General features: G+C 34.6%; 1 protein-coding gene across 6 annotated transcripts in view; it reads left to right on the forward strand.

The window, feature by feature from the left end:
- Positions 1-25,860, forward strand: part of GALNT13 (polypeptide N-acetylgalactosaminyltransferase 13) — a 666,195-nt gene that overhangs the window by 213,202 nt on the left and 427,133 nt on the right. For 5 of the 6 annotated variants that reach the window (XM_058548993.1, XM_058548992.1, XM_058548994.1 and 2 more), the window contains one exon: positions 16,753-16,823. The gene's annotated coding sequence lies outside the window, so the exon portion shown is untranslated. Of the gene's footprint in view, positions 1-16,752; positions 16,824-19,064; positions 19,278-25,860 lie in introns of those variants that run through there. The other variant, XM_058548995.1, reaches the window with a different exon arrangement.

Consider the following 25,860-nt stretch of genomic DNA (forward strand, 5'->3'; position numbering starts at 1 on the left):
TTGGGCGTGAGAGTCTCTAAAGTACTTTACATAATACTAGCTCATTTAATTCTCACAATACTAAGAGCTAGATATTTATTTTCATGCACTTAATAATTGTAACTCCTTTAAAGGGTTGTCATGAGAGTTGAGGTGACATTGCATGTAATATAATGATTATTGTGCTTGGCATTTAGCAAGGGCTTAACAAATGCTAGCTATTATTAGTGTATCTCCTCTTTCAGGGTCCTCTACTGGCATCTAGTGTGACAAGTGCCTAGTAAATCTGGCCTGCTTAACCGATTTCCGAAATAAAATTCTGAGACCTGGAAGAGTTATTGTAAAGAGTAACTGCAAAATTGGATCCCAGGAGACAATAAATAAATAGGAGTCAAAGATAGGACTGCAGCCAAGCAAAATAGAAACACAGTAAAACTGTATTAGTGAAATATTTAGAAATCTTATTTAAGAGAGAAGAGAAGGTAAATGTGTGAAGGCAAAGATATATCTTATCATGATAAATATGACATCATAACACTGTACAAATTGTAAACAATTCTTAACACTGAAAAGCCACTTTGCAGAAAGTGCATCTAGCTTAGAAAAAGGGTGGTAAGCTTCTTCTATTCTCTTTTACTTTATTTGGAAAATTCCAGCGTCACTGCTGATTTTTGTTAGGTGTTCTTGGTTAAGTTGAGCAGTCATCCTCCGTTTTCCCCATAGTTCTTTCGATCAGCTTTGACTGTGTTATTTTTTCTTGTGGATAATCCTTAGGGAAATTGAAAGATGAGTGCCTTTTTGGTGTGTAAATACGAAAAATGGTAAAAATTTGAAAACGTATTGCCATCCCAGCTTTAGTCTCTGAATGAAAAAGATGAAACATGGTTATTTTTTGTCCTTTAGAGACATAGACTTCATTTTTAGTGTGTGATATCTAGTTGTTTTCAATGATTTTTATAAATGCTTAATTGGAGATTTTCTATTTTTTTATTTAGAAGAACACAATTTGAAATAACAAATTGTAATTGATTTCTCATTTAGAAATATTTGATTTCCAATTCTCTTTTCTTATCATATGAGGAAAATATGTTGTTTTGAACACTGATAGTTTGTCAGTTCCTTCACAATAATTTGTACAAATGATAATTATACATAAATAAATAAACTGCTGGTGGGAATCTAATGATGCATCATGCTGTTTTTGATTTATTTCTGAATCATTTGCAGACTGTTGAACTGTACCAGGACTAATTGTTTAATGTAGCCTACAACTTTCTCAACTCCAAAAACATGTTCAGTAAAATAGAATATTTAAAAAAAAATGATAAAGGACTAATTTATGTTATGTTTTGTGAGATTTTATTATGTAAGAAGTGGTTTTATAGGTTATTAAATACTGTATGGGTTTTATCAGTTTAAAAATCCTTTTCATATTACAAATAATGAAATTATTTAAATAACCTTTTACTACTTTTCCTAGTGTGATTCAGTTTTCTAGTGCTGCCTAAAAATAATGTTGGGTCCTCAGCATGCATTTGCTTAGTACTCCTGTTGCCTCCCATCCTGAAATTTTGTGTGCCACTTGAATATGTTTTAGAAGTGATTAAAAAGAATACTTTAGTATAAGCTTCAATAACCTTGTAAAGAATTTCTACATGAGAAATATTTAAAAATCAAGCAATAACTTCTGTCATGTCTGGGAACCATGCATGAGGTTAACCATTTTCAACTGAGGTTACGTTAAGTCACAAACAGACAGCTGGTTGATTTTCTTGTATTATTGCATCTATCTGCCAATATATTACACTACCGGTAATTATTATTATTCTTTTTATATATATATATTTTTTATTGATGTCATAATAATTTATGACATTGTGAAATTTTAGTTGTATATTATTATCTGTCAGTCACCACATAAATGTGTCTCTTCACCCCTTGTGCCCACTCCCCACAACCACCTTCCCCCTGGTAACCACCAAACTGTTCTCTCTGTCCGTGTGTTAGTTTATCTTCCACATATGAGTGAAATCATGGGGTGTTTGTCTTTCTCTATCTGGCTTATTTCACTTAACATAATACCCTCCAGGTCCATCCATGTTGTTGCAAATGGGACAATTTTGTCTTTTTTTGAAGCTGAGTAGTATTCCATTGTATATATATATACACCAGATCTTCTTTATCCAATCATCAGTCGAGGGACACTTGGGTTGCTTCCATGTCTTGGCTATAGTGAATAATGCTGCAATGAACATAGGGGTGCATAAGCCTCTTGCAATTGTTGATTTGGATAATCAACAGGTTCTTTGGATAAATACCCAGTAGTGGGATAGCTGGATCATAAGGTATTTCTATTTTTAAGAAATTAGAAATTTTAAGAAATAGAGATTTCTATTTTGAGAAATCTCCATACTGTTTTCTGTAGAGGCTGCACCAGTTTGCATTCCCACCAGCAATGAATGAGGGTTCCCGTTTCTCCACATCCTCTCCAACATTTGTTATTTTTTCTCTTGGTGATTATAGCCATTCTAATGGGTTTAAGGTGATATCTTAGTGTAGTTTTGATTTGCATTTCCCTGATGATTACTGATGTTGAACATCTTTTCATGTGCCTACTGGCCATCTGTATATCTTCCTTGGAAAAATGTCTGTTCATAGCCTCTGCCCATTTTTGATTGGGTTGTTTGTTTTTTTTGTTGTTCAATTGTGTGAGTTCTTTATGTATTATAGAGATTAACCCCTTGTCAGATATATGATTTGAAAATCTTTTCTCCCAGCTGTACACCACTTGTGATTATTTTATAGTATAAAATAGTTCACTGATAATTAACTTTGTAAGTTTACTTTGTGAACAGTTTTCATTTTATTTAGCAAGTGCTTTGAAAGTCTATAACTCACAAAAATATTTTCTTTCATTATAAATATAAAGCCAAGATGTAGAAAGTTTAGCAGTATGATTGATTTTGCAATGTAACACTAAATCAAAAATGCGTACTGTTTCCTGTCATAGGGCAGGGCCAATGCCCACTACTTGTGTGTGTGTGTGTGTGTGTGTGTGTGTGTGTGTGTCCCAAAGGGCTTCTACTGAAAGTTCAGTTTTCGTTTTTATGGGTTCCCTCTGTATTTTCAAGTGTGAACCTCCACAGTGTTGTGCTTGGGCACCACTCAAGCTAAATATAAGTTACTGATTTTATTTTACGGTAATTAAGATTTATACTTTACTTTTAGTTGCTTTATTCACTATAGAGTTTGTTTTGACCTTTTGTTTGACCAAATTAAGTTTTGGTCCAGCTTTTTAAAATTTCTCTATCTAAAACCTCATTTGCAGTATAACTTTCTTGTCAGATTTAACTCAGTAGTTTTGAGTTTTTAGTCAACCTTAAAACCTTTCATACACCCTTTCACCCTGTCACTCCTCCCCACATTAACACACCCTAAAACTCCCACATTTAGTCATTTTTAACTGTTATTTTCTATCTATTTTTAAATCATATATGTATTTAGTACTTGCCATGGAAAAATTTTATGTGATTTTAATCAAGTTGTGTTATCTACATCTGTATTTTATTATAATTCTCTAAATACCCATGCACTTTTAATTAGCCAAAGGGCTATATCTCACAATAGCATGATATATAAAATTGTGAGCCAATAAAGTATTGCTACATTTTAATACAGAAGTGCACTTCATTGGTGCATTAAATGATTCCTGCTTGAAGTCAGTATACATAATCAATTAATAAATCTGGCCAGTGGTTTTGGGATCTACTTAGTTTAAGGCACTATGTAAATGCAAGATCGGGTGCTTCCAAAATTTCATTAAGAGGCTCATACTTACAGATGGGTTTTCATCAATGGGTTCATGTTCACTGCATGCAATTACTGGGTGCTTTTGCAATTCTAAAACCCTGGGGGTCCACTAGGCAAACCCCTTTTTTCTGTGTGTCTGCACTTCTGCTTGCTTTCTGTCAAGTCTCTGCCTCACTGAAGTCTCATAGTATTAAAAAGATGATTTTCTCATTCCTGTTTCTGAGGATTATTTCCTCATTCAGAGATGAACAACATCTGCAAAATAGAGCTACATATTTTCATAAGGCCAAGCCATTCTATCAAGAAAGGCCTCTTATACCATAAACAAGTATAAACATCATCTTTCTATATGAACATTACAAATTTATGAATCATAAGCACATTACTACATATTGTTATCTTGTAGAATTTTTACTTTTTCTTCTCTGTGTTTTTCAGTGAACATGTTCATATTTGTTATTCAAGGCTGTATTTTATAGGAAAATATGTGCCTCATTTGTTCATTTACCACTGTGTGGGGGCTTCAAGGACAGTCAGATTCTCTAGAATTCTGTCTGATGATATGCTTGGCTGATTGCCTTCAAGCAAGTCATTCAGAGGACTTAAGAATTCTGATATCACACATCATGTATTATTCTCCGGGGTGAAATTCACACTGCTCCCCAATTTCAAACTTTTTCACATGTTACTTTCTCAATCCAGATTCACACCTTCTACTTATTAGAAATTTCATGAACTCCTGCCTTTTTGCTGACACCTCTATATAGATCTCCATCTGCAAGGCCACTTGTGCTTATTGGAATGACCAATGCCAACACCGATGACAACAAAAAGGAAGGAAGGAAAGAAAAGGAGTGTGTACCCCCAGACTGATGCTGTGTCGTGGTTGGCCTGTTTCTCCTCCCTTCAAGCATCTGTAATCCTGTGGCATCTTGTGCCTTGGACTGCTTCACTGACCTTGGCTTTTAGTGCTGTGAAAGCGGAATAGGGCAGAGCTTTCCTTTTCTCTTCTAGTAAGTCTCAGGAGTAAGATCTGGTCATTGGCGTTTATTCTTTGACCTGTAGCTGTGTTACCCCTTGAAATGGAACTAATCAATGAGTTGTCCTGCTTATTAATGCTTATGGAGTATTCAATGTAAATATGTATATTTTTGCATGTTCCTATAGTTTGATGAGTCCTTGCTTCTGTCCTCCTAAATTGTAGATGTATATCTACATCTGTCTGTCTCGCGTAGATGATGAAATCCAAGAAGGCAGTCCAACAAGGTTCTTTTTGTGCTGTACTTAGCAAAATGCCTTACACAATTAAGTCCTTACTACATGCATTTAATTAGATTGCACATGTACAGATAGGTCCCCTGGGTCTTCCAAAGCAGTAGACGCTACTTTGGAAAGTGACGCAGGCCAAAAAGGATTTAGGTCAGTCAAATTTTTATCTGGCTTTCTCAATAGGATGGTTGAAAACGTCTTTCCACTGTGCTGTATTAATGCCTTCCTTGTGATTTTTTTCTTCTCACATTCCATCATCAGCTAGTCAAAGACTGTGCACTTTATATACTTCTTGTCAAACTCATTGGATATTTGAAATAGCAATGTCTTTATGATTTTCGCTAGAGGGGCCCGAGAGTTCTGCCACTTCTGTCATGTATAAGAATTTGGAACTCCTTTCCTTTGCAAGGGATATAAGTCACAGAGTTTGAGATTGAAAGGGATCTTGAGGGGTGATCCTGTCACCCCACCTGCCCTCAGTCAAGGTTGTACCTAGTCCAAACCCAAGACTGACATGTTTCTCTAAATTAAAGCTATCCCACAACGTGTAATCCATTATGTACTCCACTCCACATTGCCAATAGAGGGGTCTCTCTAAGTATAATTCTAAGCATATAACTCTTGGGTGTCAAAACTTTTGAAAGCTCCACAGGTTAAATTTCAAATTCTTTAGCATATCATTCAAGACCCTTCATAGAAATTTATCCCAAATGACCTTTGCAGCCAGAATTTTCCCAAATTTCCAAGGCAGAATTATTCTGTTCCTTTTTTCTGTCCCCACAGCACTTTGTTCCTATTGCTGTTGCTAACTTACACCATGTTATCATAGTTAGTTGTGTCCTCGTCTGTCTCCTATTTTAAATTATAAGCTTTTTCATAATGGAGGCATCACATTCTTCATTGTTCCCCTGAGGCCTACCAAAGTCCACGATATAGTTAGTCATTCAATAAATGTCTTGCAAAATTGTTAAATATTGATTCAGTAGGATAAAGGGCTATGAATGTAATGATGCTCTTTTGAGTGAATCTTTGTGACACTCCTGGTGTCTTTTTCTGGGATATGATAGGGATATAAAAATATTAACATAATCTATCCCAGAGATAATCGTTACAAATTTATCAAAATAGTGGGTTCAAGAGAGTGCTTAAAAACCATTTAATTCCAACAGCTAGCCAGTACTTGAGGTCCCTTTCAACATTTCTGGAGAATGGACATTCAATTTCTTCTTGAAATTGGCTCTTTGGCTCCTTTGGCTCTTTCTTGGACAGCCCATTCTGTTTTGGACTCACAGTAAGAGAGCTTTTCCTTGTGCTGAGCTTAAATTTGATTCCTTGTAACTTCTCTTATTGGTCTCAGTTCTGCTTTTAGGGAGCACACAAAACAATGTTAAACTGCTTTCCACACTGTCAGTTCTTCACATAGGAACAGCATTCAGGTTTCTGCTATATAATCTAATTTAAAGACTGAATGGCCCCAAAACACACTCGGGGTGTGTGTATGTATATATACACAGACATATTATATATATACACACACACACACATATATATGACATCTGTGTTAGTACACATATCAGCAACTAGCCAGAAAACAATTGGAAATAGTTTTAATTGGAAATAAGATAACTTGCATGATAGGAGTAGACACAGAGACAGAAAAATAGAGAGATTGCCATATAACCAATTCACATTCTGGGCAGTATATGTTCATATATATAATTTCAGATATATAAATAAATAAAGGATGTCAGATTATTGAATTATAGTTCCAGATTTTAGACTCCAGGATGATCACATTTTTCTGGTTATCTTATTGCTATGCAAGAAATTATCCTGAAATTTAGGGGCTTGAAACAGCAATTTATTATAATCTCTTATAGTTCTGGTGTTGACTGGGCTCCGCTGGGAGATCCATCCTCATTTGGGGTCTCTCATGTAGTTGCCATCAGGTGGTGGCTGGGGCTAGAGTCATTTAAAGGCTGGAAGAACTGGATGTCCAATATGGTTTCTTTACTCACATGTCTGATGCCTAAGTGCTCCTCAACATGGCCTCTCTCTCCAGCAGAGTAGCCTGAATTTTTTACATTGCAGCTGAGGGCTCCAAGAGGCAGAAAACAGAAGATGCTAGGCCAGTTAAAGGCTACTTCTAGAACTGGTACAGTATTGCTTCTACCATATCCTCTTGATCGTAGGAGTCCTAGGATCTGCTCAGATTCCAGGACGTAAAGAAATAGCTTCATTTCGTGATGGGTGAATGTCAAGGTCACATTGCAGAAGAGCATGCTGGATGGGAGATGTTGTGGCCATCTTTGGAAAATACAACCTGCCACACTATATATTTGGATGGGATAGTGGAGTAAAGGATAAACTTTCAATTTTAACTTATGCTCAGAAGTAGTAAATAAATATATGATACATTTAAACAATGGCATAAAACATGGAGAAAGCACAAATATTGACCATAAAACAATATAAAACTAACTCATATCCCCTATCTAAAGTTCATCACATATTCACACTACTTTTCTAATTGGATCTCATGATTTGAAAGGCTCCATTTCTAAATTTAGGTTTAAAGATGTTCAAAGGAATCTTCATTCTTTTTTTTAATAACTAGTATCTAAACAATCTTTAGTTTCTGGAAATTCATTTTTAATGCATAATATAATCTCTCCTGCTCCTGTTAAAGCTATTTCTTTTCTTTCTTCTTTTTTTTTTTTTTTTTGTGAGGAAGATCAGCCCTGAGCTAACATCCATGCTAATCCTCCTCTTTTTGCTTAGGAAGACTGGCTCTGAGCTAACATCTATTGCCAATCCTCCTCCTTTTCTTTTTTCCCCCCAAAGCCCCAGTAGATAGTTGTATGTCATAGTTGCACGTTTTGCCCTCTAGTTGCTGTATGTGGGACGCAGCCTCAGCATGGCCGGAGAAGTGGTGCGTCCGTGTGCGCCTGGGATCTGAACCCGGGCCGCCAGTAGCGGAGCGTGCGCACTTAACCGCTAAGCCACGGGGCCAGCCCTGTTAAAGCTATTTCATTACTTGGATCTAATTTCAAAAATAACCCTTCATACAATTAAATATAATTAAACTACTAAATATTTCCTTTTATGAAATATAAATTTCTCTGAGTCATTTTTAATGTATCCTAATTTCCTAGATGTTAATTCTTTCCATTTCTCTCCTCTGAACTGCTTCAGAATTTTTCTTCATTTTAAGTGTGATTTGACTGATTTTAAGTATCATTTAAGTGTGATATGAATCCTAATATTTGGTAATATATATATGCTGGTCAAATAATCATTAAACCCATGACAGAGAAATGTTTTTTTATTCTTACCTGCAAATTCTTAGATAATATATATCACTGAGAAATTGTGTTCATTGTATATCCAGAGTGGCCTAAAGAAATTAGTGCTTTATTTTTCTCTCACAAAATATGAAGTCTTGATGTTGGTTGTCCAAGTCTGATGAGATGGCTCTGTAATGTCACCAGGGATCTTGGATCCTTGTAGCTATTCTAAGATTCATGCACTCAAAATAGCTGCCAGAGTCTCAGTCGTTCTGTCTACATTTCAGGCAGGCAAAGGCCCAAGAGCCTAAAAGTGCACATAGCAACCAAAGGAGGAGTGACTAGATACTGGGGAGGCAACTAGCAGGTCCAGCCACATCACATCAAAAAAGTCACGTTTTATCAACTTTTTGACGATTTCAACTTATTGCTTAATTATGCTTCAATTTTGTCTATACTATGCTCCAGCTCTTTTCATGCTGAAATTCTGCCTGATGTATAGCTGTGTGTTTGCTTCTTACGGATGCACTTTGTTGCTTTTGTCCCCTCTGAGTTTTTATACTAGTATTCTTTCTTTCTTTTTGGATTATAACATGATATATATGTTTTACGGAAGATTTGCAAAATTAAGAAAAGTATAAAAAAATTAATATTATATTTTCATCATTCAAAAATAACTATGAACACTTTGCTGTATAGTCCTCTAATCTTCCTGAATTTTATACATATATGTATAGTGTAAATATATGTGCATGTATTTATAATTATTTACACAATTGCTGCCTTATTCATCACATTATTTTAGAAAGTATTTATTTTGTTTTAAAAATATAAATTGAAGATTTCTATGTATAAATAAATACTATTTGAGACATGAGTTTTGTGACTGCGTGCTATTCTATCATCTGCACAAACCAGTTTGTTTAGTTGATCTTTTAATTGTTAGACACTCTAGTTGCTTTTAAGGATTTACAATTATAAATATTATAAATGACACTGATGAAGTTCTCTGAACGGGAATCTTTGCCTGTATCTCTAATTAGTTCTTAGAATAACTTCATGGAAGTGGAATGGGTCAAAAGATAGGGGTATGGAAAGGAAAAAGTAAAATTTCTACCTCTATTTTCTAGAGACTAGAAAATAATGAAGTGAAAGATATAAAATATGCCATGATTTATAGTGTGTGTTTGCTGAGAGTGGGGTGGAGTGAGTTAGGCAAAACTGTTTCAGTTTTTATCTCAGAGGATGGAGGAACCAATATTTTCTCTATCTCTTCAGGTAAATAGGAGCAAGTGATGAAGGAGAAGGAATTCAATTCTCTTTACATAGAGAGGTTGGTGAATGTTTGGAAAGGTCACTTTGCCAGTTCCTTCAACATCCAATGAGAAAAAGATGAAATAAAATAAAGGGAACAAAGAATAGACTGAGAACCCACTTGCGTTAGGAAACAGATCTTGACTTTTCCCCAACTGGATGAATAGAGAAGAGAGATGGATGAAACAGTCTTCAGTTAGAGAATGCCACAATGTAGACACTGTCTACAATGTGGACACACTGTCAAAAATCAAGGGGCAAGGGTGTCCAGGAACTTGGTCAAGGCATTACCTAGGTATTTAACCATGGAGTCTAGATTAGATGTGGAATTATGCAATGATGTAAGTTGCCTAATAAACTTCAGGAGAATTACTTTTAAATAATGTACAATATTCAGGACATCCCGATTTTTCATGCTTTTCATGATTGAAATTATCCTAGGATTATTATTATCCAGTCATATTTACAATAGGAAGTGTGCAAGGGAGTTAGCTTAGAGTTCTTGAAGGCCAAAGGAAAATGGGGGAGGGAGGAGAGAGAGAGAGAAAACATATTAGCGATGACTTTAGAAGTTATAGATTAATCAACTTGCTTTGATGTCTAGGAAAATAGAAGAATAAATCAAAAAGACAATTGATTTTCATACACCTCAAAGAGCAGAACAAATAGGGGTAAAAACCAACGTGACTTTGAGAGAAGTAAATCACTCTGAGTTAATCTAATTTTATTCTTCTGACACAATGACAGGACTTAAATATGAGGGGAAGCAAAAGACTTCATATATCTTCACTTCAGTAAGGTTTAGTTGTCTCACACTATGTTCTTATCAACCACTAAAGAAAACGTAGTCTTGTGTAAAGGGAGGCATAGCTTGTTATTTGTCATTGAATCAGTGACCTGCCAGGGCAGATCAACTAAAATAAGACTCCAGAAGTGTTGATTGGGTGCTTATACTAAAATTTGTATTAGTCTTCAGAATTTAAGAATACAAAATATGAATCTACAGACTAGGGAAGTTACTAAAACTGTGGGAATTTGCAAGAATCCAAAGTGAATATAGAAAGAAAGGTGGCTGAAGTAGGTTGAAGATCAATGAAAACCATTAATTAAAATGGCATTTAAAAAGTGATAATATCTAATGTAAGAAAATATAAATGGTAATACCTAGTGTAAAAAAATGGTACTGTCTAGGCATTCTGACACATTGTTATAAATTAGAAATGAGATCTGGTATTGCTGCTTGGATGATTCAGGGGGATATATAGTGTTTCCTGCCTTCACTTGCATCACTTGTCATGTGATAGTCCTCTTGTATGTTGTCAGTTACGAGACTGTAACACCTTCACATCTATTTGTAGGTTTTTTCTTTCCTTAGGTCCTGTAAAATACTTGACTGTTGCTTTGTAAAGAGATAAGGAATTGTGTTAATTCCTCCAAAAAGAAATAATTATTTTATTAAGCTGCTCTGTTTCCATGCTTTTCCATATAAACAATTTTTTATTTCAATGTCACATTTTTCAGTAACCTCTTTGAAGACATTTTAAAAGGTAATTAAACTCAACATGTATAATACCAAGAATGCATAGAATTCAATTCAAGATATGACAGTATGAAGAGGCAACAAATACTATGTTACAACTGCCACTGGCTATAGTGATTGTGAAATATAGCCTGATTGTGGGGTTGTTCACATATGAAAACTGTGTGCATCTTTATTAATAAAATATAGTTTAACAAGTCTTAATAGCCTCATGCTGTTTGATCCAGCAATTCCCCTTCTTAGGTATTCTATCCTAAGGAAACAATCATGCTATGGCAGAAGATATATACCAAAGGACCTTTGCAGTGTTTTTTATTTTTTTGGTAACAGATATTGATAACAACTTACATATGCAAAAAATACAAAATAAATGATGGCATGTATGAGATATCAATCAGTGAAATTATTTTGCATTGTAAATGATAAAAAAACATATTGCCACAGAAAGAAATTCACAAAAAGAGAATCTAATTATAAAATAGTTTATATGGCATAATTCTTTAAATAATAGTCTAGAAATAAACACAGAATAGTTATTCATATTGTTTTAGGAATTGAGTGATTTTATTTTTTTATGTTTCTTTTTTTCTGAATTTTTAACAAAAGAGCTTGGTAATTTTGATTTAGAAAAGCAGTTATATAAAGAAAAACCACTTCCACTGATAACTTTTTCTTTTTTTCCTTTAATTACTGATGACTTATTACTTTTGTGAATATCATTTCATTATTTAACTTTACATTGCTAAATTTGCTGAATATAATATTGTCTGTATTATTTATTTAAAAATCTAGAGCTAGATTCCACATTTATTTTCATTCTTCTGTATTTTATATATTTGATATGCGTATATAAATTTTAAATATATACCTATTTAATATATAAAGTATATATAAATATATAAAATACAGGAGAACTTATATATATATGTATATGTATATCTGGCTTTGTTATTTTAGTTGTCCAAAACATTGGGCAATGATCCTGATTTATTTTCTCACTTCTTAATTTTTTTCTTGATTTAAAAATACTTCATTGACTTATCTGTTTGACTATTTTTCTGTGATCCTAAAATATTTCAATGAAAGTAAAACATTTATTTATTTCTACCTTTTTTCTCTAGTTATTTTTGGTATAGTTTCAAACATACAGAAAATTTCCAGTTATTGTACTTAAGAACCCTGAATACTCTCTCTCCAGATTCATTAGTTGTTTACATTTTGCCTCTTTTGCTTTATTATTTCTGCTTACTGTCTCTCTTTTTCCACGTATATATGTGTGTGTGTGTGTGTATATATCTATACAAGCACATATTGTATAATTACAATATGTATATTGTATATATACTGTATATACATGTATATATGTGCATATACATATAATTTTTTTTCCTTGAATCATTTAAGAATAAGTTGCAGATATCATGCTTCTTTATTTGAAGTACTTTAGTATGTATGTCCTAAGAATAAGGACATTGTCCTATATTACCACAGTGCAATTATGAAAATTAAGAAATTCATTATTAACAAAATACTATTATGTAACTCAGTGCATCTAGGATCACATGTGCATTTGGTTCTCATGTCTTTTAAATTTCCTTTAATCTGGAACATTTCCTCAGTCTTGAATGACTTTAAATTTGACATGTTCAGGCCAGATATTTTCAGACTTTCCTCAATTTGGGCTCAGGCCAGATAATATTCAGACTTTCTTCAATTTGAGTTTGCCTGATATTTCCTAATTATTGATTCCGGTTATGCATTTTTGGCAGATATACCACAGAAGTGATGTTGTGTCCTTCTCAAGTGCATCATACTTGGCAGCACGTCATGTGTATTTGTCCCATTATTGATGATGATGTCTTTGATCATTTAGTTAAAGTGGTCTCTGCCAAGTTTCTCCATTGAAAGTTACTATTTCCCCATTGTAATTAATAAGTGATGTGTGAGAAGATACTTTAAGACTGTGGAAATACCTCATTCATCACCACACTTTCACCTAAAAGTGCTGATCCACGGGTGTTTTCTTGACTGAATCAGTTAACTATGATGTTTGCTTAATGGTGATTTTCTAACTCAACAGTCCATATGTATTTGTCAGGTGGCATTCTATGCAAAGGAACAGTTTTCCTTTCTTCCTTATATACTTTATGCATATTTTATTTTCTGTAATGAATTTTAATTCTTTATGATAATTATTATTTTGATTTTCCCATTGTCCCAGATTTGACTGATGAGAGCTTCTTGAAGCTGGGGCCTATGTCCTTTTGACATATCCCCATCATTTTTATTCTTTTTATTTTATGTTTTTTTTGCTGAAGAAGATTTGCCCTGAGCTATCATCTGTTGCTAGTCTTCTTTTTTTTTTGTGAGGAAGATCAGCCCTGAGCTAACATCCACGCCAGTCCCCCCCCCCCTTTATTTTTGCTGAGGAAGACTGGCCCTGGGCTAACATCTGTGCCCATCTTCCTCCACTTTATATGGGATGCCGCCACAGCATGGCTTGACAAGCGGTGCATTGGTGCGCGCCCAGGATCCGAACCCGGGCCGCCAGCAGCGAAGCGTGCGCACTTAACTGCTATGCCACAGGGCCAGCCCCCCCGTCTTTTTTTTTAATGTGAGCCACCACCACAGCATAGCCACTAACAGACAAATGGTGTGGTTCTGTGCCTGGGAACTGAACCAGGCTGCTGAAGCAGAGCGTGGCAAATTTTAACCACTAGGCCATTAGGGCTGGCCCTCCACATCATTTTTAAATGCCTTACTCCCCCCTAGAAAAAATGTTGCCACCTTGAATTCCATGTACTTTTAAGTCTCCTCCCTGTGTCCATGTTCTCATATGCCGAGATAGTTTTTCAATATTTTCACAGTTTCGGTGGACTTTCTGAGAGTGAGTTTTGTGGCACTCTTAGGACCTTTGTTTTCCTCTTTTCCTCACAGTTTTTCTGGACCCCTTAGATCTCTGTAATATATATAATGGGAGCTTGAAAGATAGCTCTGTTAGAAATTGGTGTTTAATTTTCTGTTTACGGGTAATTTGACATTTTTATTATTCTCCAACTTCCAGTTATGCTGAAGGTCTCGGATTTGTGTGTTTTTATTTGTTTTTGTTGGCTGTATATTTTTTGCAGGATGTGTGAGGAGTTTCAGAGTTAGGTGGCTGCTATTACTACAACTACCTAGAATTCCAAGTCCATATTTTTTAAGCATTCTACAAAAAATATTGATATTTCAAGTTATTTGCAATATGCTATGACGTAACCCGAATTTGTGGATTGCATAGCTTTCCCTTTAGTGGTCAGTGTTCTCTTCATCCAGTTCATTTAATTAAATTGAAGAGTTTTTGCTCTTCATTACAATTATTTTATCAAATGGTACACCTATCAATCCAGGAAGTATCTCTCTGAAAGATGTGTCCATGGTAAATGTAAAATCATTATTTGAGATCATGAATTCCCTTGATTTGTACCAATCAATTGTGTTTGTAAATTTCTGCCTTAGCTTTAAAAATTATCAAATATATATTTAAACAAATGGAAACATAAGCCCTTGAAATTTAAAAACATGTATGTAGATTAAAACAAGGTACCTAATCGGTAACACCTGATTGTAAGAAGCCAGTGAAATGCGTTTATAAGCAGTTGCTTCAGCTAATGAAATAAGCCTTTTGAGCTTAATTAAGGAAGTCCTTCCTCCAGTTTCACAGCAAAGAGGTCTGATTGTAGTTGGTAGGTAAGGATCAGGAGCAAAACACTCCAGTGCTTGAAAACGGCAGAGGAGAAGACAGCTTGCAAAAGTGGGGAATAGGTGAGTGCAGAAAGTATGTCCCATCCAAAAGGGGCACCCATTTCTCTGTTCTCTGGAGGTTGTGAGCCCAGCCTTACAAAATCTTCACTCTTTCAAAAGAGTTAGAAATGAGGATTCTTATGAGAAATCTGCTTTTGAATTTTTAAAATATTTTTAAATCATGGGTTGGATAAACAAAACATGTCAGTAAGCCAGATTTGGTTATTACACCCTGGTTTGCAACCTGTACTCTGGGTGCGAGGTAGGGACTAGCGAGTGTTGTAGTGAGAAAAAATTGGGGTCAGAAAAGCTGATTCTGAGCCCAGGATCACCTCTTATTAGCCATGTCAAATTGGGCAAGTCATGTGATTAGTGTCAACTTTAGTTCTGGTTGCCTATGAGGATGAATATGCTGGAGCATGAAGAAATATACAGGTCTGCTGCTTGTTATAACTTTATAATTCTATTGAAAGTATATGTAAACATAAATTTGTTATCTTCTATGAAGTTCTAAGTTTTAACCTTAGAAAAATGAAATTTATTAAAGTACATAGTTTCTTAAGAATGTCTTGATTTACTTTTGACATTTAACTATAAATCTGTAATTATATCTAGTTCTCTCTTGTTTGAGAGGCTTTGTGTTGAGCGTTAGGAAAATCATTCATTCCTGTTCTGGGTAGAGGCCAGGGCCATCCTGTTGTCTCCCACACACTAGAGGAGGATAAATTAGACTCGCAACTCAGAATGCCTGTTCTGCTTGTTGAACTGTTGATTTGGTTGCAGTTGGTTTCAGTGAACACGAAAGCACACCTCCTGTGTTAGTAAGCTGGTGCTTCTGCTTAGTACTGTAAAGAACCAAATCTCTCTGGGCAGAAATTCTGTTGGTCACTGAGAACTAGTGTTCCTCTAAAGATGCTTGCCACTTAGGGGAATTTTTATTTGTATTGTCCAAAGTGTGTTTGATCTGTCTGAAACAACACATTGTACTTTAAATGGTTACTTTAATTATCATTAGGTTGTGTTTTGTTTTGTTTCTTTTGAGCAGTTCTTTTATAAAACAATATACCCAGTCGCATAAAATCCATTTAAGTTGAAATATTTTGAGTTTTGAAATTAATGTGTTTTTCCCAATACCTCTCCTATAAAACAAATTAATATAATCTGATTAAATGACTTTCTCCTTGTAATTGACTTTCTGAAAGGGAAATGGATGTTTGTGTATTTTTGTGAGGTGTGCAAGTGGCGTGCCTGCCTTTTTCTCAGTGCGTGGATTTCAATTAGAATGAAATGCAATTACAAAGTGAATTGGTGCAATTCTCTGGATAAATCAAGTAAAATTCTCTTCTAACTCAGTGATCTTCATATATCAGACAAAAGTACATTTTAAAAACTTGAAATATTTTCATAACCATTTCAAATCTCCAACTAACTTTATTTACAAATAGCTCATATTTTTAAATTGCTTTTATGTTGTTTTGCCATATTCTGGGAGTACTGTGTTTCTTGCATATACTTCTGAAGCCAATGCGCAGACTCTTCTTACCTCTTACTTAAGAGTGTCCTCCTTGACTGATGTGTAGAATATCTGCATATAGTTGGGAATATTTCTGTTCATCAGCCCATTATACTTTGCTAGATGTACAATCTGTAATTTGCAAAGCCTTATTTCAGTATGTTAAAGTGTGTAGTGTCTAAGTTGTGTTGGTCTGGGCTAGTTTTTCTGTGACCTTGGCAAATTGTTTACTCTTTTGGATTTTTTTCTTTTCACAGATGCATTTTGTGGGAGTATTTTGAGGATGAATGTTTGCAAATCATTTTGAAATTGCCAAGCGCCACATACAGTAAGTAATGTGTATTTTTATTTTTCCACTCAATTGCAGTCATGCTGAATGAACTTGGCAGACAGTCATAAAAGAACACATTTCTATTTACAGTTCTTGATATTTGTGAATATTGAGGCAACATGTATATAAAAAATAAAAATTCGATGAGCTATTTGCTAGTCTGAATTAAGTTGTATAATTTCAAGATTTCTAGTGACAGATTTTACTATTGTTCTTTGTACATAACTTAACATAATATCTCACTCATATTTAAGTGAGATTTTGTTTCCTCTTAATCACAAGTTGAGAAGAATGAAGAAAACATTAGTGTTATTAGCCAGTGTTGGTATGGAAATTTTAAAAAGGAGTATTAAATTAAGTATTAAGTTTGGCTGAGTATTAAAGTTTGCTGTGTATGAGGAAATTTATATGAGTTGCCCTTAATTCTCCCCAAAATGTTTTAAGATCATTATTTATATTCCCATTTTATAAATAAGAAAACTGAGACCCAAGAAGTTTTAATACTTTGCTTAATATCTATTCAAAGTGATGAATCTGGGCTTTGAACACAAGACTTTTCAGAAAATTTTGCCTCCACCAATAACTTAGAAAAGTTAAATAACTTTTATTTAAGAGCCTGAATACTTAAGAGTTCAAACATATTTTGATTATTTCTTTGGATTATTGTTTTGTTTAAACATTATCCAGAAAATGTTGCATGTATTTTTTTTCTGTGTTGTCTATCATGTCATTGCTTTCATTTTGAATGATGCTTTCCAATTCCTTACTTGGACTGTTTTGAACTAGTAGGAAATAAGTGAAAATGTAGATTCTGAAAGTTTATAAATCACCTAAGTTATTCTTTGATAAAAAGTGTTTAGAATTAGAGTTCCTAAGTTCTCTAACAGTCTTCTTTAATTCATTAAAAAAAAACACACACACACAATTAAATGCTATCATATTATTATTTTAGAGTTGGAAGTGACCATAGAATCATAGAGTCCTAGCCTCCACATGCTCACATTCCTTGTTTGATGAAGTGGGATGATCAGGAGGACAATTTTAAAATAGAATTTTCAAAAAATGTGGAAGAAATGATGGTAGCATTGATATTCGTACATTGTCTCCCAATGTAACTACTTCAAAAAAAGGTGGCATAGTGCAGTGGTTTAAGAATTCAGACTCTGGATTCAGACCGCCTCACTTTAAATTCTAGATTTGTCATTTATTAGCTGTGTGACTGAAAAAATTACTTAATGTCTCTTTGAAATGGATGTAAAATGAGGAACTACCTCATTTGTGGTGTGTTAGCACATGTAAAGTATAGCACAGTTCCAGGTACACAGTAAATTGATATTGATATTTGAATTCAAGTGTGTTTGTTAATAAGCATCATAATTTCATAATCATGTCATATAAAGTACACAGCAGAGGTACTCGGTGAATACAATTGGTTGATATATTCAAAAAGAAACTAAACTTAAGCATTCTTTATAAACAGAACAAGATGCTTTTAGTTGATGCCTTTACTTCTTTGAGCTTTTATTGAAGTAAACTATTTGGGTAATCAGCCTGTATACATATGGTATGTAAAATGGGCATACATATATATCCTATTGTGTGTTGACTGCATACCTAGGCTGAAAGGGTCCTTGTGTGCTTTTTGGAGAAAAGAGGGGGCAGTTGTCAAGTGCTTGTGGGGTCTGAAATGCTTATTTTGAAGGAGACAGTGCAAACTTATGGATACAACAAAGAAAATAGTTGAAATGATGGTGAAATAATTTGAGGAAACAATCTCATCTAATGTTTTATTAAACAATTCATGGAAATTAAGTGATGTGGACAAGAAAACAATATTTATTATTTACTCTATCCCACACATTTTCATTCAACATCTCAGTTAATCTAGGCGATAATATCATGAGGTAGATATGTTATTATCCCCATTTTTCATATGAGGAAAGTGCACCATGGAAAGCTTACGTCTGTCATTCTTGGGAATGAAGCTTGAGGCTGATCTAATTCTAAAGCTTTTCTTTATTCTCTTAACTTGGGTGTTAAGCACTGAAATTCTGTGGCTGATCTAACTTTCTTTTATTTGCGTAAAAACACTCCTCCCAAACCTTAGATCATATGTATAAATTCTTTAGTAAATAAGTAGTTGATGACTGAATTTCAACTAAAACAAATGACAATTGCCTTATATTAAGTGTTGATAGGACCCCTCAGCAATCCAAAACTAATTGTGTTGAAAAAATGCTGTTTGAGTAAAGAAAACTTAAAAAATAAAAAAGCTTCTTCCCTAAGGTCAGAGACCGTATCTGATGTTTTTATGTCTTACTTCTCAGAATTTGAAGTGACTGACCACACCTTTTTCTTGCAGTCCTTCAGCCACTTCATACAATGCAGAGAAGTTTGGAATGAAGAGTTCAGCTTGACTTAATCATTCTCCTCCCTATTTATCATCCTCAGGTGTGTCAGCATTCAGGGACATCCTTTACAACACATTGGCCACACTGATATTTTCCCTTTTCAACTCTATTGTGACCTTCATCTTCTTCCGTTTCAGTCATCCACTGATCCCAATTCCTTTACGGATCATTTCTTGAAACACACCATCAGCAACATTTTACCTGAGGGATATTTTCAGTCTTACTAGTATTTAAAATATTATTGCTCTAAAAGTGAATGGGTCAAATCTTTTGTGTTCTCACATTGCTCTTGGTTTAGAGAGTGAAGGACTTATAGGATACTTCTACTTTCAATTTCCAGATTTGGTCTCTGAAAGACAAAGCTAGTGATTACATTTAATTCAATAAATATTTATTGCTTGCTCCTATAATATGAGAGCCAGTGTGCTAGTCAAGTAGTAGAGAAAGTGGGAAGGAAAGACAAAAATGACTCTCAAGAAAATTCTGTCTTCAATCTGAGGAAATAAATTAGACATAAATAAGGCAGAGGATATGATATTAGGATATGGCATCATGAGGATAGTCTAAAGCAATGAAATTAATAAAACCATTTCAAATAATTTGAGAAATAATAAAAAGGCTATATACATGTGAAAAAAATAAAGCATTAGAGGAGATTTAAGAAAGGAGATTTAATTTTGAGCTACATTGGCTCCAGATTTCATCATGGTGATTACATTTGCGCTAGACCTTGATTCAGCTGGAAAATGTTAACAGAGAAGTCAAGGAAATGGTATACCCAAGTTTAGAGGTGAAGAGGCAACCTCACATTCAGTGAATGTAAACTGATTAGTTTGACAACAGAATAAGTTTCTTGTGTTGGTTTAAAAACAGATAACACTGGGAAATAAGGCTGGAGCTAGGTTGTAGGAAATACTAATAATCAGAGTAATAAATTTGAATTTAATTGGTAGGCAATTAAAAAAACAAAGAGAATGTTTTGTGAGGGCCAATCCCGTGAACAAAAAATTTATTTGAATATTAGTCTGGTGTTGTCTTTACAATAGATTCCAGTTGGAAGACTTGTAGACAAGGAGAACAATTTGTAGGAAAATGTAGCAGTGTAAGACTGAAGGGATGAGGGCAAGGCCTGAGTTTGTAGCAGTGGTAATAGAGAGGAAAGAATAGATGCAGGTGAGATGTTGAAGGAAATAGCGTCGGGGAGTAATAATAATCCTTAACACTTATGTGGCATTTACTATGTATTAGGCTCTGTTTTAAATTTATTATTTAATTTAACCTTCAAACAACCCTGAGAGGTAGACGCTAATGTCATCCTCATTTTGCACGAGAGAAAACTGAGGCAGAATTTAGCTAAGTAAGTTGTTCCAGGTCAAATAACTAGAAAATAACAGGGCTGATACTTGAGCCCATTTGGTCAAGTTCCAGAGTCTCTGGAGTTAACTACTGTACATCAGTCCTCTAAAAAATAACTGAGATTTCCAGGTTGACTGAACTGGAAAATGATGCTACCAATAGTCAGAGAAACAGATTTTTTTTTTCCAGAGATTATCCCTCCTTTAGTTTAAAGTCTTTGGGTAGGGAGAAAAATCTTCTGACCTTTAGGGAGAAATATCCCTTATGGTTAATGATGAATCGCTTGTATACATTCACTTCTGTGCTGAGCAACAGGAACAGTGTAATTTATGATATTGCTCAATTATAAATTAGAATAGTAAATATGTCATCTTAGTGTGATTTGTCTTCCTTCCTTCGCAGAGCTTAAAATGAAACAAGGATAGAGTGCTAAATTAAAGATTAATATCTTGGGTCCATGAAAGACCAATATTTTAGACTTAGTTTACCTATCATACTAAACAATAATTATGACAAGGGAAAAAACTAACACCCAGCGTAGAGAGCATCTTTCTTTTTCTATATTGGAGAAGTAGCATAATGTACTGCTTAAGAGCATGGGCTCCTGAACCGTACTGATGTATGAGTTCAGATCCCAAAATGAGGCGTCTTTAGCTATGTGACTGTGTCAATTGTGTAAGTGCTCTGTGCCTCAGTCTCTTTACCTTTGAAATGTGGTAGTAATAGTACCATGTCTTCTGAATATTATAAAGGTTACGTGAGATAAAGCACTTACAGTGGTTCCAAACACGTGGTAAATTCTTAATAGATGTTATATTCATTGAACTTTATCTCATACATCGTAATTTTTAATTTATAAAATTGAATTACATAATTATTGCCATTTTAAGCTTTTTTATTGTGAATTTTTATGCATTAAGGGCACAAAACAATGATTTTTAGAAGCAAAGACCCATGTAACCATCATACGGATCAAGAAATAGAACATTTTCTGCATCCCAGAAGCCCCACTTTATCTGCCTCCCAAATATTACCCCCTTCCATCAATTCCCTGACAGATAACTGTTTTATGACTTTTGTAGTAATCACTTCCTAGCTTTTCATTATTGTTTTAACATTTTATCATGCATCCCTAACTACAAAATTTTAGTTTAGCTTGATTTTTTAATTTTGAATTTATATGTGTAATAATCATACAACACACATTCTTTTGTATCTGGTTTTCTTTCCTGAACATATATTTCTAAATTTCTTTAATGTTCTTATGTGGTTCATTAATTTTCATTGCTATGTAGTATTCCATTGTATAAAAATACTATAAAGTATTTGTCCGTTATATTGTTGATAGACATTTGGGCTGTTTCTGGGTTTGGGCAGTTATGAATAATGCTGCTATGAACGTTCCTTTAAATGTTTCTTGCTGCACATGTACATACATTTCTGTTGGATATATACTTAGCAATGAAATTGCTCTGTTATATTGTATGGAAACTTTCAATTTTAATAGATACTGCCAAACAGTTTTCCAAAGTAGTTATACTAATTACACTCCAGTCAGTGGTGTATGAGAGTTTCCATTGTTTCATCCTTACCAATACTTGGTATAATCAGTCCTTTTAATTTTAGCCATTCTGATGAAGGTATAGTTTACATTTCTCTGTTGAATAATGTGGTTATGTTATATAGTTTAATTGCCCTATGGATATTATTGTCTGCAAATTGCCTCTTCAAGTGCCTATTTTTCTATTGTGTTGATTTTTTTAATTGTTAATATGCAGAAGTTAGTTATATTTGGATTAAGAGCCCCCTTTCAATTAAATGTTGCAAATACCTTTTCCCTCTCTGTGACTTGCTTTTTCAATTTCTTAATGGAGTTTTTGATGAGGAAAGTTTCCAATTTTAATTTTAATCATATTTTTGCCTGTTTACGTTTAGATCATTCCACTTAAAATTGATTTTTGTGAATAGTTTCAAGTAGAAGTCCTGTTTTCCTTCCAAATGGGTATCCAATTGTTACAGAATTATACTGAAAATTCTCCCCTTTTCCCACTGCTCTTGAATGCTATCTTTATCGTAAATCAAATGTCCATATATGTCTGTGTATTTGGGGCCAACTATTCTTTTTAATTGGTTTGTTAGTCTCTTCCTACTACTTACAACACTATATTCACTATGGTCACTTTTTAATTACTCTTGATATCTATTAAAACAAGTTCTCCCACCATGTTTTTATTTAAGGTATCTTGACTTTGCCTTATTTCAGATGAATTTTAGAATTACTTTGTCAAGTTTGATAAAAAGATTGTTGGGATTTTAGCTGGGATTGCATTCAATCTATCATTAAGTATATTTTTAAAGAATTGGCATAATTACAATATTGACTCTTTTAATCTGTGAACATAGTATATACTTTATATATTTAGGTCTTTTTAATTTCTCTCAATTAGATTTTATGATTTTCTATATAGAAGTCTTGTACGTTGTGGTTAATTTGTTCCTAGATGTTTCATGCAGGTTAATATTTTTATATGTTATGTATTTTTAAAAATTTTATTTTCTTTTTGTTTCTTGAATAAAGAAATGTAATTTTTCTCATATTGACCTTGCATACAGCAGATTGTAAACTCACTTATTTATTCTAATATTTTTCAATAGATTCCTTAGGATTTTCTACATAAAGAACTATATTGTCTGTGATGAAGGATAATATTATTTAATACTTTTCAAGATTTATACTTTTATTTCTTTTTCATATCTTATTGAATTGGCTAGAATGTCCATAGCAATGCTGAATGAAAGTGGGAAGAGTAGAAATTCTGCTCTTATTCCCAAATCAAAAGGAACACTTTTACCATTTTACTATTAAGAATGATGTTTACTGTAATGTTTTTTGTAAATAGCGTACACTGTTTTAGATTGAGAAAATTTTTTTTTTCTGATTTTGCTGGGATATTTAATAATAACTGGGATTTCAATTTTATCAAATGCTTTCTACGTATCTGTTGAGATTATCAAATGATTTTTCTTTATTTTGTTAGTCTGATGATTTATATGGATTGATTTTTTTCACAGACTTTAAGATCCAGCAGCAGAACTGCTGCTTCCTTGTGCTTAGTCTGGGACCTTGAGTGCCAGGATTTTCTGTGTTTGTTCTCTACCCTCCCCTTTCAGCATGTCCCACATGCTTGCCTAACAGAGGAAGCACCTTGTTGCACTCTTGTACCTCCCCCAATAGCAGAGTGCTGTCGCTTGTTACTTGGTGCAGTGCCTGGTGGGGTCAAGAGGGTTCTGGATTCCTTTGCTCTGGTCTTAATCTTAGACATGCCCTGTGTACCTGGGCCTTTCAGCATTCCTGCCCATTCCTCCCATGGTGCCCAGTCTCCTCTTTGACTCTGTGGGGTTCTTTGGTGAGAGAGTATCCTGCTCTTCCCCCCACTGGTGGCAGATCTCTGTTTTGTGTCAGTGTAAGAGTCTGGGCCCAAGAGGGTTACCTGCCCCTATAGGAGGGTCAGATGATTTTTGCTTCTATCTCTTTCCAGTAACTCTGGATCTTTTCCAGGGTCCTGGGGGTATGAGGGTTTTCAGTCCTAAAAGGCTAAATTTTGCTTTGTATTAGAGAAGGATCTGGGGAATCAGAAAGAATTTTGTGCCTTTGTGACACCAAAGTGCTCTTTCAGGTCTCCTGCCCTGACCTCAGTCTTTCTGCCGAGCAGCCGGTGGATGCCTGAAAAAGAAGAGCTTGTGAATGAGTGTATATACCTTTGTGTCTGGGGGATCCCAGGATGTCTGTACTGTTCTGTCGACCCATTCTGGCCTTCACGTATTTGGTACAATTTTAGCTGTTTTCTTCTTACCCCCTTTCAAAATGAGCACCTATTCCTCTCATGTTCTGTCAAAGGTGAAATGGCTCATATGTCCTGTCTCTCCTCAGAGGGGCTGTTACCCTTTGAAATTTAATTAATCTATTTCCCTTGCAACCCCAGCTTTCTGATGGGCTCAAGAAAAGTTATTATTTTGTAGATTATCGGGCCCTTTCTCATTGTTAGGATAAGAGCAATATTCTATTGTGGCTTTTGATCTTCTACGTGGAAGCAAAATTGCAGATTTTTTTCATATATATATTTTAACCTAGCTTTGCAAGTTTTCCAAAGCAAGATGAGTTTTTTCCTTCAAATTACCTAGTCTGCATTTACCAGAGCCATAATTCCTGAATTAATGATATTTTTAGTAGTCTTTCCACACAAAAATGAGTTCTTGCTATCACAATTTTGTGAGTGATTGAGGCTTAATGGATTATGTGTAACAAATTTTTTTTGGTTTAAACAAGGTAGAGTTCAAGTTTTCTCCTGCATAAAGGAAGTCTGGTCATTGGCATTGTGGGGCTGGAATTACGGTGCCTTGGTCATTAGGGAATCTAGTCTCGTTATGTAGTTCTGTCCCACCATCTTGGCCATATGACTTCATCCTTAAGGATTTTCCAGTGGTTTAAGATGACTACTGGAGCCCAGCCACCATATTTGTGTTCTATGCAGCAAGAATGACAAAAAGCATGCAAGGCGAAGGGGCGTGCTACCAACTGATTTAGCCCCCCCTCGAAGAGAGTCACTGGAAACCCTACCCAGTATTTTCCACCTAACCATCATTACTCTTTGTTGTAAAAGAGGCTGTTACCTATAGTGTTTTAGCTGTGTACACACTGCTCTGAATGTGTCCCTACTAGGGTAGGGGAAGATAGGTATTGGGTAGGCTCTTAGCAGTCTCAGTCCCAATTGGAAGATGGGGACTAGATTTAGGTAATCTGACTTCTGGGGCAGGATGGTGTGGGTTAAAACACACAGATTCTATCATCAAATAGAGCTGGGTTCTGGTCTCGGCTCTGCAAATTACTAGTTATGTGGCCTTGAGCAAGGTTCTTATCCTAACTTGTTCTACTTTCTCAGCTGTAAAAAGGTGTGATAATAACTATCTTGAACATTTTGGTGAGGATTGAATATGATAATATGGGTAAAGGGTCTATCACATAGGAAGGGATCAATAAATGGTAGGTTTTATTTCACCTACCTTATATTAACATAAATTCAGTTATTTAAGGGAGGACAGAGTTTATTTATGCCTAATGATGATTGATAGGGTAGAGAGGCAATTTACCTTGTTTCTCTTGGGTAGAGCTTTATCTTTTAGATGGGATTGAGAGTCTCAATTTCTATCCTTTAACTATATCATTTTTATCCTTTGAACTATACTGAAATATTGCTCAAAATTCAGGC

Source organism: Diceros bicornis, chromosome 10 (assembly GCF_020826845.1).
Source record: "Diceros bicornis minor isolate mBicDic1 chromosome 10, mDicBic1.mat.cur, whole genome shotgun sequence".
NCBI lineage: Eukaryota > Metazoa > Chordata > Mammalia > Perissodactyla > Rhinocerotidae > Diceros > Diceros bicornis.